At 32.0% G+C, this 18,667-nt stretch overlaps 1 protein-coding gene across 4 annotated transcripts in view; it reads right to left on the bottom strand.

Moving 5' to 3' along the window:
* Positions 1–18,667, bottom strand: part of LOC142318991 (bcl-2-related ovarian killer protein-like) — a 421,142-nt gene that overhangs the window by 131,549 nt on the left and 270,926 nt on the right. For all 4 annotated transcript variants that reach the window (XM_075355752.1, XM_075355753.1, XM_075355754.1 and 1 more), the window contains one exon: positions 7,070–7,139. The gene's annotated coding sequence lies outside the window, so the exon portion shown is untranslated. The remainder of the gene's footprint in view (positions 1–7,069; positions 7,140–18,667) is intronic.

Genomic DNA, 18,667 nt, shown 5'->3' with positions numbered 1-18,667 from the left:
CGTGTTTTTATTCGGCTCCTAACGAATATGTTTACCGGCCTCCGTGGCGCGAGTGGTAACGTCTCGGACTTTAATCCGGTGGTTCCGAGTTGGAATCCCGGTTAGTCATGGCATTTTCATTAGCTATATATCATTCATATCATCATCTGAAGCAATGCATAACAGTGGTTTCGGAGGTTAGAAAAATAAAAAAAAAACGAATACTTAGTTGTGTGGTTTCAGTGTTACTATTTGTGAATTTTTTTCTTTGCTTTTAGATAGAAAAGAACGCTAAATGACCAAAAAACGATTGTTTGGTCATTATGTAGGGATATTATTTTCTGTGTATTTGTTTATTTCGACCTTTTTTGTTTGCATAGTATTAAGTCTATCTGGCCTATAAGAAAGTTGGGTGTTTTAATTTATTTACTGTAAGTCATCCTTCTTGGTGGCTTTTCTTTTTGTTTTGGTGTTCTTTTGTTTTTAAAAAAAATAAAATACAGATGTTTTAGCTGTTAAATATAATTCAAAGAAATTTGTTACTTAATCAGTTGTGATTTTGTTTACATTGGCAACGGCCATACGGGCTCTTTATGATTGATCGTTGTGTTTGACAGCGGCCATCTGATTGGTTTACATTTCCAAATGAAAAATGTACAAATTAAAAATAGATAGATAGATTTATTAAAAATAGATGAAAACAATCTTTGATGCGGGTTACATATATCGTGCTAAAATTTGGGCTCAATCGGTGCAGAACATTTTGAGTTTTTGAAGCGTACACAAACGAACTTAACATTTATATATATATATATAGATATACTAGCGTACACCGTCGCGACATCGCCCACAGTATAGATGTAGTTTCACTCGCAATGCTTTTTTAATAACAAACTTATTTTTTTTATAAATAATAAATACTTAATCAACAATATTATACTCAGATTTTCATTAAATCCTAATAAAACGGTAAATAAAAATCTTTATGAAAAATACTGAAGGAATATACGATAAACAATGAATTTGTTGCCCAAAACTTAAAAAGAGGAAAACAAAAAAAGGAAGATAAGAACAGTATAGTTCAATATAAAAGTCCAATAAAGATAAACAAAAAATCTATTACAATCCCAAATCTAGCATTCCCAAGGCGGCTTCGTCAGTGCTCTATGGTTACTTGCTCTTCCCGTCACGATCAGAGGGTCATGGTTCGCTTCGCTCTCCCCTCCCGTTTTCTTCCGTTTCACCTTCCTTCCCCCGTTTCTCTTTCCGTTACTACCCTTTCCCCTTACTCTTCCCCCATTTCCCTTTCACCCTTCCTCTTTTCTCTTTTCCCTTTTCATTTCTTTTTCCTCGTTTTCCCCTTCTTCCTTTTACCTTTTTCGATTTTTCCCTTTCTCCCTTCTTCCCGCGCGTAAATCGCCAGCGCTATGAGGTTACTTGCGTTCCCGTCACGGTCAATTTTTTTTTTAATTTTATGTTTTTTAGTCAAATAACCGGAGGCAGGTGCAGCCAGCCGCATCGCACATACAGTAACAGTGGCAGTAGCTGCGTTGGTGGAGCCGCCGTGCGGTACATCTTCATATCCCTTAAAATCTCTATATTAAAATAACCCGAAAATGGTTTTTAAATATCTGTTTGAAGAGTATTTCTCATACTCATGAATTTAAGCAAGCCCAAATCTAGCGAATATCTCGTTTAGTATAATCGGAAATGGGGAAAATTTACATTTATTGTTCAAAATTACCTTTCTTTTTACCTTTTTTCTTACGCCTTTCAAGGTCGAATTTGGAAAAACTAGAAATCAGATTTTAGATATTCACTTGAAGATTACACATTCATTTCTTATCTACAAATCACATTCATGTTACTTGACGCATACATATGCTTACACGTTCATTTGTTACCGAGAAATTAAACAAATATTTAATTTCATTGTTACTCCAATTTAACCCTTTAAACTCGGAATTTAAAAAAAAAATCCTTTTTTAGTGTTCACTTACAACGCAAAGAAGAACGTACAAAATTTCATCAACTTATCTTCAGCAATTTTGCTAGACGTTGATTTTATGAATCACTGTGACATTTATATTGTGAACACCACGTGTTCACAATATGTGTGCGCGTGCGCATTTAGAAAAAACCACTGACGTAGTTGCAGTTTAAAAATCACAGTACGGCAAGGTTTTTTTTTAATTGTATTTTAAGAAGAAAATTAACCGAAATATATACTGGGTTTTTAAATTTTTTGTAATTTTACCTAGAATCAGGGAATAAATTAATAGGATCAAGAATAATCTCATCCTCGTATTCTTTGTTTAATCCTGTTTCATTAATTTTCATTTATATTATTTTTCTTTAGACTTATCTTGCTATTCTGAGAAAAAATAGCTAATAAATATATTTTAAGATATATTTTTCCATTGGACAAAATTTTAGTACAACAAATACACACATATGCAATTTTTCGCATGTACATAAAATAAGATAGATTGCAGTCTCGAGACGTACATGAAAAGAATAATTTGATGATCATCAAAGGAAATTTTTCTTTATAAATAGAGACTGTGAAATCTATTAGAATTAAGAAGGCATATTATCAACATCACTTTTTTGAGAATAAATTACGTAATCGTGAAAAAATAATTTTTTCCCTTTCTTTCTGAGTTTTGGACTCAGAGGCCAACTATCATCAAGAAAAGCAAAAGAAGTGGTTGATTTATTTCTCTTCATTTGCATAATCGCGCATGCGTTTGTTATTTCTATTGGGTGTTAATAACCCGAGAATATTTGTACTAAAGATTTTTAAATTTGGCTTCGTCACTACTGAATTTAGGACTTCGATGTTATTAATCTTTTTATTTTGGGTCAAAGGAGTCATATCTCTAATGGTAGGAACATGATGAAAATTTTACGGGTATACGTTTTAAGTTCTTTGAAAAAGATCAAAATTTTCTCTTACAAGATTTAACTTAAAATGAAATCTCAAAAAAAATCGGTTTCAGCAGAGACTCAAATTTTTCCAAGTTTTTGTTTTTTGTTCAAACTTAATACAAATACTCATATTTATTAAGGATAAATATATTTTATATAAATGTAATATTATTTTTTATAAATATATTTTATATTTATTAATTTTGGAGTTTGCCTCTTAAAAACAGTAAATAGTTGAAATAAAGTAAATCTACACATGAAGAATTTTTATAGCTCGAAAATTAACAACCTAAAATTGTTGCTTAACGCACACACTTTCATTTAAATATCAAATAGATCTTTCCCGGTAGAGGTAGTTAATGCAGGTTATGAAACTACTAGTTCAGCGCTTGCGCACATTTGTTGCGTTCACGGACCTGTGTCGACAGGCACGAGACGTTCCGTTGCTAAGCTGCGTCAGTTATCATTTAGTAACGTGAATTAAAATGTTTACCAATCTTTTTCAATAACTTTTTTTTAATATTTAATCGAGTATTGTTTGTTTTAATGTGTATAGGAGTGAAATGAATTTTGGAATAGTTTGTGATGAGGTAAATATTTCATATCTACAGTTCTGAAATGAATTAATGTAATTTATTTTGAATTTAATTGTTAACAGTCTCTATCGGTAGTTGTTTCACATCCGATACCAAGAAGGAAATTCATTAATGTTTAAGTGAAGTAATCATTCAACAAAAAAATACGTCGTAAATTTGAGTGAATACTTGAGGTAAAGGTTAACAATTATTCATATTTATGAGATTTAAATCTATAATAAATAACTAATAGGCAACATTAAAATTACTCTAGTAATTCTATTATTATAAAAAAGAGAGAGAGATGAATGTAATATAAAATATATATTTATTTATATTTAGAATGATATTTATTTTCTCATCATATAAAAAGAGTAACGAATTATAACTGTTTGTTTTTTGCGTATGTAACTGCTGTAAGTATGCATTTCATATCAGAATTTTAATCAGTGACAATCTCTGTTTTTATTAATGTTATAAGATACAAGTATAACTATGACAGAACGTTCGAACACTCCATATGAGTAAAAAAATACTATAATTTTACAACTCTCTCTCTCTCTCCCTCTTTCACGCACTCTCTCGCTCTCTCTCTCTCTCTCTCTCTCTCTCTCTCTCTCTCTCTCTCTCTCTCTCTCTCTCTCTCTGTGTGTGTGTGTGTGTGTGTGTGTGTGTGTGTGTGTGTGTGTGTGCGCGTGTGTGTTACATTAACGTCTTTTTACCTTACAGTTTAGGAATGGTTTAACCTAAAATCATGAAATTTGGTGTGGCAGCTTTAACATCATAATCTTTGTATTAATGTTTTTAAAAGATTACCAGCGGAATGGGACATTATATTGAGAGATCACGCACTGTACAGTAAAGTGCCGTTGTTTCATGTAAATTTTACTTTTTTTTTATTTTAAACTTATAATTAAATTGATAAGTAAATTTAATTAAATAATTGCTTAATAATTAAGTAAGTAAGCATTTAATTAATAATATAACATTCAGAGCTGAAAATTTGCAGGCGCGTGGTCTATGCGTACAAGAAACAAACTGACCAAGCACATCCGCGTGGTAGTACAGTGACTTTGCTATCTCTACTGGTTGGTGTCAGCATGTTACTGTTGACTGGATGTCGTAGTTAGCGCATCAGAAAGGTTTATATTTTGTTATTCAGTAGTTCGTCCGCAGTTACGTTAACCGGCTTTTTTTGGATGAATTCTAAATTTGCGTGACTCATCATTTTTGAAAGAGGAAAAGGTACTTACGTATTAACGCCAACGCAGCTACAGCTTTATTTAAAAACAAAGTAGTCAATCGGATTTCGGTGGAAAATGAACAGTCTCTTTATTAATTTTAATAAATGGTTATTTATATTTATTTATTTTATAAATATAATTTCACCAAACTTAACCTAACACCGTAATTTTTTGAGTATTTATTTAATAAATTCAGTAATAATTGCAATTATTTATTATTTAAATAATCAAAACACTCCTGTTAATTAGTCAAGGTTAGCGAGCGAAGCGAGCGTAGGTTAAGTTTGGTTAAATTATATTTATAAAATAAATAAATATTTTATTAAAATTAATAAAGAGACTGTTTTGAATCTATGTTAAACGCTATATCGGCCCATTTTCCACCGAAATCCTATTGCCTACTTCGTTTTTAAATAAAGCTGTAGCTGCGGTGGCGTTAATACGTAAGTACCGAGGAAAGATTTAAAATAAACAGATTTACTTTAGTAATAAATAATAATATTGAAATAATTAAATTTTTAAATAATTTAATTTTTGATTATTTTGAAAAAATTATTTGTATTTCAGTGAGTACTGATTACATAATTACTTTTATAATTATATACTGATACTATTATTTTCATTTAAGGTAGATTTCATAAGAAAGCTACCTATTGTATTGGGTACCATGATTCGACTTCCGGAAAATTTCGACATATCTTCGCGTTTCCCATCCCCCAGACCCAAAAACCACAGCCAGTTCAAAAGTTTATATATATATATTTTTTTTTTTTTCACTTTCTTGTGAGCACGATAACTACTGTAATTTTGCGCCAGTCACTTTCAAATTTATACATAAAATATAAAGACCCAAAATCTCGGTCGAGTTCGTTAACAGCCATTTCGGGCCTTAGGGGTGGAAATATGGGCTTTTTTGAAAAAAACAAAATATCGCTATAACTTTCTTATTAAGTAAAATATCGAATTTGTTTAAAGTTCTTACTATTATTTTGATAAGGGCCTAAAACCTATATAAGAAACATTTTTTGATATCACCAACCATTTGCCTAGGGGGTGGAAAAAATGGGGGTTTGAAGAAAAAAATCATACCTCCCGTAATAGGCACAGTATTGAATCGGTTTAAGTGGTCGTTAGTCCCATAAACATTACCTAAAACTTTTGTCCGAATCAACTTTTGATATGAGCAACCCAAATACAATTCACTTAAATCAAGTTATTTACTTCGTAAATAATGTGCATTGCACTTAAGCTTAACCTAATTTAATTTAGTTCTAAGTGAATCTAATCTCATTCTTAACTTAATGTATGAAACCTAATAAAATTATTTAGTCTAAAAATAATGCATATTACACTTGTACAGTATTGTATTACGAAGAGATCGGTGGATTCCGGTGTTCTTTGGTGGTTGGGTTTCAATTAACCACACATCTCAGGAATGGTCGAACTGAGACTGTACAAGACTACACTTCATTTCCACTATTACTTATCATTCTCATTCATCCTCTGAAGTATTATCTGAACGGTAACTACCGGAGGCTAAACAGGAAAAATAAAAAAAAATATTATTCATTAATTTAATTCTACCGCTCACCTGTGACATCGCAAAATAACAGATGACTACAACAACATTTTTTGGGTGAGGGTGCTGCGATTTTACATGAAATGTTTTTTTTTGGAAATGTTGTTATTTTTAATTGTTAATACATGTCCCTAAGAAAAATATGACCTTAATTGGGTGAATTTTCGAGATACTGATGTGACCTTGCTTTATAGCCTCACTCACTTGACGTTTTAAATTGAAAATTTGAACTTTTATAAGGGGAATCTTTGCCCCTTATATACAAGATATCTGACAAAATTTGATCAAAATCGGTACAGTAATTCTGATGATATATGGTGATTTGTAGGACAACACCGAACACACAAATGTACATACGAACATTAATATCTGGAAAATTTCCATCCGGTGTTTGGGTTCTTTAAGTGTCAAAATGTCAAGATCCGAAATTGGACTGATTACTGACTATAATTTCCCTTCTACAGTTATAGTTCTGCTATAGCGCTATCTAGGTGGGAAAGTAAAATGCAAATTTTTGTGGTTTTCCCGCTTTTCTTTTATTTCCAATAATAAAATTGTAAAATATAGAAAATAATAGAAAAATAGGACCACCTCAATTTTTTTTATCCATATCATGTAAGAAATTAAGTTTATTTTTATTATTAAAAATATAATCAAATAGTATAGTAAAACAAATCAGTACAACAAAAATAATGTTAAATTATTAAAAAAATAATAATAAAAAACAAAACTGAAATAATATAAGCTTCGTAAGTTCTTACCATTACTGTACGTACACAGGTTACTTCTTTTAATTGGCTGCAGTTAAATCACGAAACTCATTTATTCCAACTGAAACAAAAATTAAAAAAAAAAAAAAGTTGATAAATAATACTGTAAAAGTTAATAATTTATTACTTTAAAAACTTGTACAACTAAATCTTAGAAATATTAATTAAAGGATATTTGTTTTATGAGAATATATTCTCATAAACCTTCAAAGAAATAGAAAAATTATAAGTTTCTTAATAATATTAAAAGTTAATCTCTTAAATCAATTTATAAATTAATCACCTGCATTTTAATTATATTTTTAAACGTATCTATTTTCAATTTTGGTATTATTAATAATAATAATTTTAAAAACTAAAAAAAATATTTGAATTAATTTATAAATAACATCTTTATTAATAGATGCAAAATTAATTAAAAGATCAGGAATAGGTAAATAGAAATATTCACTGTAAATTAAATAATTTAAAAAGTATAATTAAAATAGAATGTTATTTATTTACTTTCCATTTGTTGATTAACGATTTATTTTTATTTTTTTACTGAGAATCTTAGGTATACTACTATTTATCAGCTTTAACCGACACATAACGTGATTTAGCTTAATAAAACGGGTAGCCAGTAGCTTAACATTAAATTTAATGATAAATGTTGACAACTTACAAATATTAATCTGATATTTGATTAAGCAAGATTTTTAAATGTTGTTACAACACAATATTACTACTATTATAAATAAATATATATATATATATATATACACATGTAATTATTTATAAATGATTACTATACGTAAACTTACACTTGTACAATAGTGAATAAATGCCAAGCCCATAAAATTCGTAACTTCTCTATTCTTTAATCGGTTTTTACAAGATTCTTATTTTTATAACTTCATTGTTTTGTTTTATCTTCTGTATCATGTACAAGTCCAAATTAGCTAAATCAAATTATTCGTTAGATTGAGTGGTTTGGTCCTAAACTAATTACAATACACACTACTAATTACTAATACACAAGGAAGAAGGCCGACAAATATAATGTTTCTGTAATTTCCTGGCTCTAGTTATTTAATTTTATACAGTGGAAATGTATACGTGACAAATTTTAAAAAATTCAAAAGATCAATATTTTTACTTTGATCGGAATCCCCTCAACGAATATTGTTCCAAATTTTTGGGCCACTTACACAAATAATATGCTTAAAACATAAAAAATAAACTGACAAAACAATTGTAAGATTTTCTCCTACAATTATGGACCGTTTCTGATGCATGGCTTACATGCACATACAAGCACAATTTAATTAAAAATATTTATGATTTTATTTAAATATATTTTTTCGTTTATTTAATTCAATGATTCTAACTAAAGCGCACGCGCATTAATTCGCGTGGGTGTGTCGGTACTAGCGGTGGCGGTCGGCACTAACTAAACCGACGTAATTTCACAACTTACGTAGAACCAGTTTTGCTTGTACGGTCGGCAGCTGGTGTAGCTGCGAGGCTTAACACACTAGGTACCGAGTTGACAGGACGATCGAGTTAGAGACCCAGCCAGACCGAATTACTTTTTTACACTTTACTACTCGTATTTAAAGTGTAAAAAAGTTAAATAGACGACTATAAACTTTTTTTTTTTTGCATATACTGTTATTTCTTAATTGTTACAAATGTGCCTAAGAAAAAATATGACGATTAGGCGAAATCTCGAGATACTGAGGGTGACCTTGCTTTACATCCTCACCCTTTTTGGACTTTTATGTTGGGAATTTAATGGCATCAATGCCCCATATACAGAAATAATCGGATCGAGTTTGGTCAAAATCGGTCCAACAGTTCTGGAGATATGGTGATTTAGAGGTCAACACAGAACACACACATACGTACATAGGAAATTAACATCCGGAAAATTTCAATTCGGTTTTTTTGGGTTCCTTAGCTGTCAAAACGTCAAAATCCGGCGAAAACCGCATATGCCCAAGTTGGACCGATTACAATATTTTTCCTTCTAGAGCTGTAGCTATGGTATAGCGCAATCTAGACGGGAAAGTAAAAATTCGATTAAAAATTATGCAATAAAATAAAATGCAGCTTTTCGATTTTTTCGTGGGAAGGGGGAATTTGGAACCAAATTAAAAAAAAAAATAGTAAAATAAGCGTGTTCACGTGTAGTAAAACTTAATATAAAGTGGGATTATGTAGTAGGCAAAAATTTTAAAAAAATTCACCCCGAAGAAACTATCTACTCCACTCTGGAAATATTGTCTCAAAACTTATACCAACGAATTGCCCCATATACACTCTAGTATCTGTCCCAAATTTCATCAAAATCGGTTTATCCAATCAAAAGTTACTAAGCATCAAACACGGACATACGTACGTACGAATTCTTATTTTGGGGGGGTCTCCCTGGGTCATGAAACGTCGAAGAATGCAAAAATAATTCTGTACTCCATTTTTTGACTGATTACAATACACTGCTTCTTGCAGCATAGTTTCAGAGCTATGATGCCAGGAAAATTAAAGAAGTGTTTAAATATAATGAAATTACATCCTGGTTGTAATAAATGAGATTAGAGTGAATTAAAGTAAGTTTAATTTTTATTTTTGCTATTTTAAAAGATGTTTATTTTAATAATCCCTCTGTAATCTCGATGAGCTAGACTAATTGAGCTTAAACAAAATAAAATTATTATACCAGCCGTTGAAATTGATACATTTGTATATGTAAATCTCTAACAAGACTGTTTTTTTGGTGTCTTTTCGCGATGAATTAGTTCCGTAGTATCATTTTATTGCTTTACTAGCTGCAGGGCGTGCCTACCGCACGCCTCCGCAGCTAGGCCCTCCCGGCGGGTTGCCCTGGCGGGCAACATCTCGGAATGGGATTATTAGGTGTTTAGAATTGATTACCTCTTGTGTAAAAATATTTTTTTTTTGAATGATGAAAATTGTTATAAGGAAAGTTAAATTAGAAATTTAACTTTAGAAATTAATACTAACGAATCGGGATTTTTTGCTAGTGATCGGTACATTCCCGTGCTTACTTTTTGGTTATAGTTCATTATTTGATGAAGAAAACAAGCATGTAAATAAATAAGAAATATGTAAAAAGAAATTTTAAAACACTTAAATTAAACGCACTAAAAGGTAAAAAATAATTTTAGGACGGTATCTCAGAATGGATTTGACAACAAGCTTTGGTGGTGATATATAACATTATGTGAAAGTCATAGCCTTAAATTAAAAATTTGATATTCTGCCAAGTTTTTCTTATGCGGGTTTGCACCGCACTCTTTAGGGCATTCAGCACGCTTATAAAAAAATAGGAAAAACCATGAAATTTTTAATTTGAATCTAAGACTTTTACATAATCTTACGTATCACCATCAAATATTGTTGTCAAATTCATTCTGAGGTACCGTTATAAAATTATTTTTCACTTTTTAGTGCATTTAATTTAAGAACCGTGTTTTAAAACGTTCTTTTTATATATTTTTTATTTTATACTTTTTAGTCTTCATTGGTTTATACTTTACTGCTGCGCTAGCGCACAGGTTTGAGCGTATTTAGCGAAAGATCGGATCAATACGTTTTACGGTGGGTGAGTGCAATCAAAACGTAGGGAGAGCTAAACGTTTTATTTTCCGGATAACAAAGATTCGGTCGATCTGGGGAGGTCTGGGGGATGTGAAAGAGAAGATATTTCGAAATTTTCCGGAAGTTAAATCATGGTACCCATTACAAGCTGTAGGTAGCTTTCTTATGAAATCTACCTACAAAGGTTTAATATAAATGTAGGTTCGGAAATGCTTCGTTAGCGAGTGTTGACTGGCGAAAGATTTCGCCCTGATTCCTGCTGCTTCAATAAAATTAAGCTAAACTGTAATTCTTGGAATTCAAATAAAGTGTAAATTTTTTGGTTTTGTATAAAATCAGACTTGAATAATAGAATCAGAATTGAATAAGATGAATGAGAGTACAAAATAAAATTATTCACAAATTGTTCTGTTTAAAATCGTATCGCTTTTCCGATCCAGTTATTGTGTTTTGTTTCTATTGAACATCTCAAAGTTGTATTTAACTTTAATGGAGGTTATTTATAAAAATCTTCTCGGAATTAAATTCTCTACGAAGTTAACCAGAAATCTTTCTTTGTTTATTAGTAAATTAATAAATTTATTTTATTCCAAACCTAAAAAAGTGTATTTTCCGACAAAATGTTTTCGTGTTTTACCCCGTTTTTCTTCAAACCTAAGTATGATAGAAGTCTGGGACTACTTTTATTCAATTTTTTTACGTCAAAAATCAAAAGGTAGCATTAAATTTACCCCTCGATTTAAACCCCCAAGAATTTTAGTACGGTTTCATTTCACAGAGGGAGCAGAAAGCAGAGCTAAACGTTTCGCGAGCTGAAATCACTACGACCGTTTTCTGACATATGTTTATATGAACTTTTTTTCTTATTTTTGTCTATAGAATCATCTCCCAAGAGAATGGCGAGAAATCTGGAATCACTCTTATATAAATATTTGAAGTTTTAAGAAATTCATAATAAATTACCTTAAAAAACCCAAATAAACTTATTTTCAAATAGATTTAAATAGGAAAAAATAATCGATTCATTTTAAAAAATAATCAATTTAAAACGATTATTTCAGAAAAGTCGATACAGTGAATCCTCTGCAAAACGGAACCTCCAAAAAAACGGAAACCTCCTCAAAACGTACGGTTTCTCAAGTCCCGATGTATTTTTATAAAAATTAATCTCTTCAAGACAGAAAACTCCGCAATACGGAAACTGAAAGAGTGATTTTTTACTCCTGTTACCCTATTTTTAAAAAAAAATAAGAAAGGGAAATTTAGGTGGAATAAAAAAATGTATTTGTTACTTACAAAAGAGATTTAATAAAAAGCTATTATTTACATAATTGTTAAAGAATATGCTCAAAATGCCCACCCCTTGCGGTTATAAACGCACAGACTCTTTTCAGAATATTAGCAGAAACCTTTTTAAGAGTTGCATTGGAAATATTTGTGATTAAGTATGTAATGTTGACTTTAAGTTCATCAATAGTGTGAGGATTGTTTTTGAACGCCTCGGATTTAATATAGCCCCACAAAAATTAGTCAGGAGATGTGAGGTCTGAGGATCTTGGAGGCCATAAGCCCTTGCTTATTATTCGATCATCAAAGAACTCTTGCAGGAAATCCATGGTTTCTCGAGACGTGTGGCATGTAGCGCCATCTTGCTGAAACCAGCAATACAGTTCTTAAGGTTTCAGGAGGGACACAAATCAGCGCACAATATTCCTGTATACTTCACCATTTACGGCCTGTTCTAAGAATACAGGTCCGACTACCGCACACCACGGGTCGTCGCACACCACACACCAATTTTTTCAGGATGCAAAGATTTGTCTTGTAAAGCGTTAGGATTTTCAACCGCCCAAATTCGACAGTTTTGACTGTTCACATAACCGTCGAGATGGATCCAAGCTTCAGCACTAAAGAACACTGTGTTTAAAAATTCGATTCCGTTATCGTTTACGAGAGACCTAAACCAACGGCAATATTGCAATCGCTTGTTTAAATGTGGAAGTTGAAGCTCTTTGACTAATCGTACATGATACGGATACAATTTCAATATTTTAGCAGCTTTCTGAACACTCGAATATGACAAACCGACTTGCTTGGAAAGTTTTCGTAAACTTTTCCGTGGAGAATTGAGCAATCTTGTTTTCACATTCTCTAAAACGTCATCTGTCAAGCGAGTCGGTCGACCGCTATGTTTTCTGTCGCAAACACTAACTGTCTCTCGAAATCGGTTTGCTAGCCTAGAAATTGACATTTTTCTAGCGGAGAACACCAACAAATTTAATTTGAAATGATTGTTTTACACTAGCGTACGATTTTGTAGCAAATTATTGTTCAAGAATGAAAACTCGTTCTACGGTAAAAGACATTCTGTTCGTAACACGACGGGAAACTGCACAAAAGTATACACAGCTCAAGGAGAATCAACTCACACTACCGTATTTATACCGGTTGAGTAGCACTACCAACTTCCTGTCACAAAACAAAATTTCCCTTTCTTAGAAAAAAAATACCAGACTTTAAAAATTGGGTAAAAGGACTAAAAAATCACTCTGTATAATCCACAGGAACTCACGATAAATTAGCTCGATTTTTTAAAATTCTGCAAGACTGAAACCTCTTCAAAACGGAATTGTAAGGAATTCTTACTCGCTCCGTTTTGGGGACGTTTTACTGTATACGAGTTACTCTTTTTTTTTTTTTTTTAATGTTAAACCTGCGGAACCACCGTAAGGTATTACTTCAGAGGATGATATGCATGAATGTGAAAGAAGTGTAGTCTTGTCCAGTTTCAGGTCGATCATTCCTGAGACGTGTGGTTAATTGAAACCAAACCACCAAACAACACCGGTATCCAGGAACTAGTATTCAAATACGTATAAAAGTAACTAGCTTTATTGGGATTTGAACCTTAGAACTGTCGACTTTGAAATTCTAAACCGTTTGTCCAAACTGTTTCAGAAAAGTTGTGAACAAGTCGCCCCATAAAGGCTACGGCTGATTTCATCAGGCTCCGCCCAGTAAAAGATTTTTTGGAGTTAGTCATTTCACCCGTTTGTTTTTACTTATCATTATTTGTATTACGATCTAAACTTTTAACATCCATATATGTACTGTAACCTTTATTCTCAGTTATCTGTTTTACATATTTTAGTCTTTGTCTTCTCTTCAGCTTTTACCTTCTACATTTCCTTCCATCACCAAATGAAAATATCTAGATTGTTGATATTAAGATAATAATTATTATTATCTTTTCTGCTAATATCACTATGGTTTCTATGTTTGGTACTTACCTTTTTTAGCTCATTTTTTCACATGTTGATGCGTTTCGGAATTACCCCATTGTCAAAAATTATTGTAGTCTTCAATAAGTAAACTACAATTTACAATAATTAAACTACAATAAGTAAAACTACTTACTGTAGTTTACAATAAGTTTTGACGATGGAATCAACATGTGATAAAATAATGAAGCTAAGAAAGGTAAGCAGTACTCAACATGGAAACTAAATCTAGATATTTTAAGTACGGTCCGCCAACTTCCTGTCTTTACAACAATTTAAAATAAATTCCTCTTTATTCCCTATTCGACGTAAGACTTTTTCATTTCTTACTTATCACTGTACCTAATTTTCAATATTCTCTAGTAATGCCACATTTGACAGGCCTAAATTCTGTAATTTTTAATTTTCAAATGTAACATGAATTTGTTCTATTACCATGAAATACGTACAAATATATTTTCGCAAGAATTTATTAATTTATCAATGCATGATTGATACTAACAGATTTCTCTACTCCTTAAAAAGCTCTCCTTGGTTGTGCCAATATTCTATTAATATCTGAATTATATTCTATTCCTGTGTAATTTTACTACTTAAAAAATATTCTCCAGTTTCTGGTGCATTGTTTTCTTAAGATATCATTCAGTTCCTTATTATAACTTTTTTCACGTTTCATTACCTTTGTTTTATTCTTTTTTTTTTTTACTTATAAATATTCACTGTTATTTTTTTATATGAATATTTACAGCTGGTGATTATGCATAAGTCAGGTAAAACGTCTATAAAAATAAAACTTTAAAGTTATCTTCACTAAAATATCATATATATTACATGTTAAAGCTATAAACACGAAGATATTTGTAACATTAAATATTATCAACACATAAAATGTAGTTTAGATGACATAAAATATGCTACGAATAATATAATTTTCATAAATTACAATGTAAAATTGTAATTTCATCTTTTATTATAACAAAATATGCAAAAATGGTGTAGAATGAAAACATTTTAACTTGTCTACTCTTTGTTTTATACGCATTACCCTTATTTGAATAGAAATAACCTCTGGTAATATAGAACGCGCCTGTTGTTGTTTTGCTGCTTGTGTCGATAGAAGACGATAGAACATTATCACAGTAAAAGCTATTTTGTATTACCATACATGATTTATATCTTATCTTTGTTATTATCAGACGTTCTTTATCATTTATTATTGTTGTTATAAACCTTTTATTCGATTATTTATTACCTCGATATATAATATCTATACTTGTCCTTAAATAGTGAATAACATTTTCAACTTTCTTTATATATGAAATTAATAGATTGTTTTACGTAAAAAAAAAAAAGAAAAGAAATTTCACAAAACATAAAATTCTCCCTAAATATAACTAAATATGTTAACGTTACTCCCAAATTTTAATGTTTATATTTAAAAATAAAATTAAAATATGGTAGGCATATTGCTCCTGAACGTGTTCTACCAACTTTTAAATAAAAGTAGCAGATCTATTTAATCTCGGCTCCGGCTACGTAACATTTCAGAAATACTTAGGATGCCGCCGGCTATATATATATATATATATATATTTTTTTTTTTTTTCAAAAAATACGTAGACTAACGTCATAAAACAAAATGTACTTTATTTAGAAGTTACTTGCCTGGGTCCTCTTTAAAGTACTCTCCTCCCCGACGCACACACTTATCCCAACGGTGTTTCCACTTTTGGAAACAGTCCTGGAACACTTCTTTTGTGATATTCTTCAGTTCCTTCGTCGCATTTGCCTCAATCTCGGAAATTGTCTCAAATCTTCTTCCTTTCAAACGTCTTTTGAGCTTGGAAAACAAGAAGTCACAAGGAGCGAGGTCAGGTGAGTAGGGTGGGTGAGGAAGAATAGTTATCGAGTGTTTGTCTAAAAAGTCACGAGTTCTGAGGGCTGAATGGGCTGGAGCGTTGTCGTGATGAAAAAACCGGTCGCCATTCTTCCACATTTCTGACCTTTACCGCCGGATAGCGTCCGGCAGACGTTTGAGAACTTTAGTGAACTTCTCTGATGGTCAGATGTCGATTTGCCCAACCCACCGGGTTGGTCTAGTGGTTAACGCGTCTTCCCAAATCAGCTGATTTGGAAGTCGAAAGTTACAGCGTTCAAGTCCTAGTAAAGGCAGTTATTTTTACACGGATTTGAATACTAGCTCGTGGATACCGGTGTTCTTTGGTGGTTGGGTTTCAATTAACCACACATCTCAGGAACGGTCGAACTGAGAATGTACAAGACTACACTTCATTTACACTCATACATATCATCCTCATTCATCCTCTGAAGAATTATCTAAACGGTAATTACCGGTGGCTAAACAGGAAAAAGAAAAAGAGAAGAGATGTCGATTTGCCCGAATCAGGGTATTGATTTTGTCTACGTGTGAGTCGTCAGTTGACGTGGAAGGACGTCCAGGACGCTCATCCTCTTCAATTTACTGACGACCATCTTTAAAAGTCCATGGCACTTAAAAAATGTTGCACGCTTTATAGCAACGTCGCAGTAAGCCGTCTTGATCATATCAAAAGTTTCACTCGCAGATTTTCCGAGTTTAACACAAAATTTCACAGCAACTCGTTGCTCGTTCAAGCCGCTCATTCTAAAATCGGCCAAACGAAAAAACACACTTCACAAACAACCGCGTAGAAGCAACGAATGATATTTGCAAACAAAAAACTGCGTTGGAATCAGCTGATATGTACGAACATGGCGACCCCAAGCGGATTTGACTGGAACCAACTGGACCCGCGCAATTCAATCAGTCTACGTATTTTTTGAACAGAACTCGTGTGTGTGTGTGTGTATATATACACACACACACATACATATATATATACACACACAGTGTCCCACGAATAAACGGAGAAACTTTCAGAACATGATCCACCGTTAAAAATAAAGAAAGAAAGAATAATAAGATTTTCTATATATTTTTGTTTGTTTTGCTTCAATAAAAAACAGATTTTTAAAAGTTTTTATTTACTTTTTATTGGTTGTATTTACATTAATTTTTCAGAATTAGATTCTCTGCAAGTTTTGTTACTAAATCTTACGCATTTATTAGTCATTTAACAAAGCTATTGTACTATAAACACCATTCTTAAATTAAACGTACTAAAGGGTAAAAAATAATTTTAGGACGGTATCTCAGAATGGATTTGACAACAAGCGTTGGTGGTGATTACGTGAAAGTCATAGCTTCAAATTAAAAACTTGATGTTTTTGCCAATTTTTTCATATGCGTGATATGCGTGATTGGGGTGCCGGCGGTAGCCCATTCTTTAAGCCAAATTAAAACCTTTTATTTTTTTTCTAGTTTTTGCCAAGATTTTTGACCTCACTCTTTAGGCTATTCATCACGCATAACAAAGAATTGTAAAACATCCGATTTTTAATTTTAAGCTACGACTTTCACATAATCTTACATATCACCACCAAAGCTTGTTGTCAAATCCATTCTAATACGTCCTAAAATTATTTTTTTACATTTTAGTGCGTTTAATTTAAAAGTGGTATTAAATTTTTTTAAATTCTTCATAAATTTATACTTTACAGCTGCGCTAGCGCAAGGTTGAGCGTATTTAGCGAAAGATCGGATCGATACGTTTTCGGATAGATCGATTTAGAGCAATCAAAACATAAGGCTAAACGATTTAATTTCCGGTCGATCAAGAGTGTACCCGACGAGTTAACGCTCGACCTGCTGATACATACGCCGTTTGAATTGTGAAAATCGGAGGAGCGGTTGCAGAGATATTACGGTGGCACCCTATCGCACCCCCTCACCAATCTCCAAACGGCGCCCCTGGGGCACTTGAAAATATTATCATCCGACGAGTATCACTGGGAGCGGATAGAGTATTCTCGGGGGAGGGAGTCGAAAAGATTTTTCAGACCGCTAGGACCGACCGTTTTCGAGTATTTGTGATTTTCGTAGAAAATTCGGATCCGGTTTAAAAGTACTAAATGTTTAACTTATATAACTAACTTATGTAACTTATATAACTTCGATATATATATATATACGGTATATCGATATATAATATAACAAGTACACACCTGACCACCACAAAACATGTACTAACGAATCGGGATTTTCCGCTAGCGATCGGTATATTCCGGTGCTAAGCTAAGCAGGACGCACACATACAAATGCCGTTTAGTAGGGCAGGATATTTGACATTATCAGACAAAGATTCAATCTTTCATTAAGCAGATATTAATTAGATATTCATTAGGGGTTTATACTGGTTGTCTACTTCAACCAAATCATAATCGACTGGAAAGGAAATGTATGTTTTTGTACATACGTATGTATGTATTTGCGTGTGTCACACTACGTTCGGCTTTCTTATCTCAGGATTGATCGAACCGATTTCTACAAATTTGGTACAAATATTTTTATATTTGGGGCATCGATCATATTATTTTTTTCAAAATTCGCGATGAGGTGGAGGGGATATGGTAAAAAAATCTGTTTTCGATTTTCTTCACAGGCATTTTAGAGAATACTTTATTAAAGTAAATTTGTTACCTAAAATGCATATATAATAAAAAAAAAAAAAAAAATTTTCAAACAATCAAACCCCACATCTTGAATTCAAATGAAAGTTTTTTTTGTTGTTATTTTGCTTTATCTCCCTTCGACTTATATATTTTT

This window comes from Lycorma delicatula, chromosome 2 (genome assembly GCF_047948215.1).
Source record: "Lycorma delicatula isolate Av1 chromosome 2, ASM4794821v1, whole genome shotgun sequence".
Taxonomy (NCBI): domain Eukaryota; kingdom Metazoa; phylum Arthropoda; class Insecta; order Hemiptera; family Fulgoridae; genus Lycorma; species Lycorma delicatula.
Note: the sequence above shows the minus strand (reverse complement) of the source record. Positions and strands in the feature narration are given on the sequence as shown.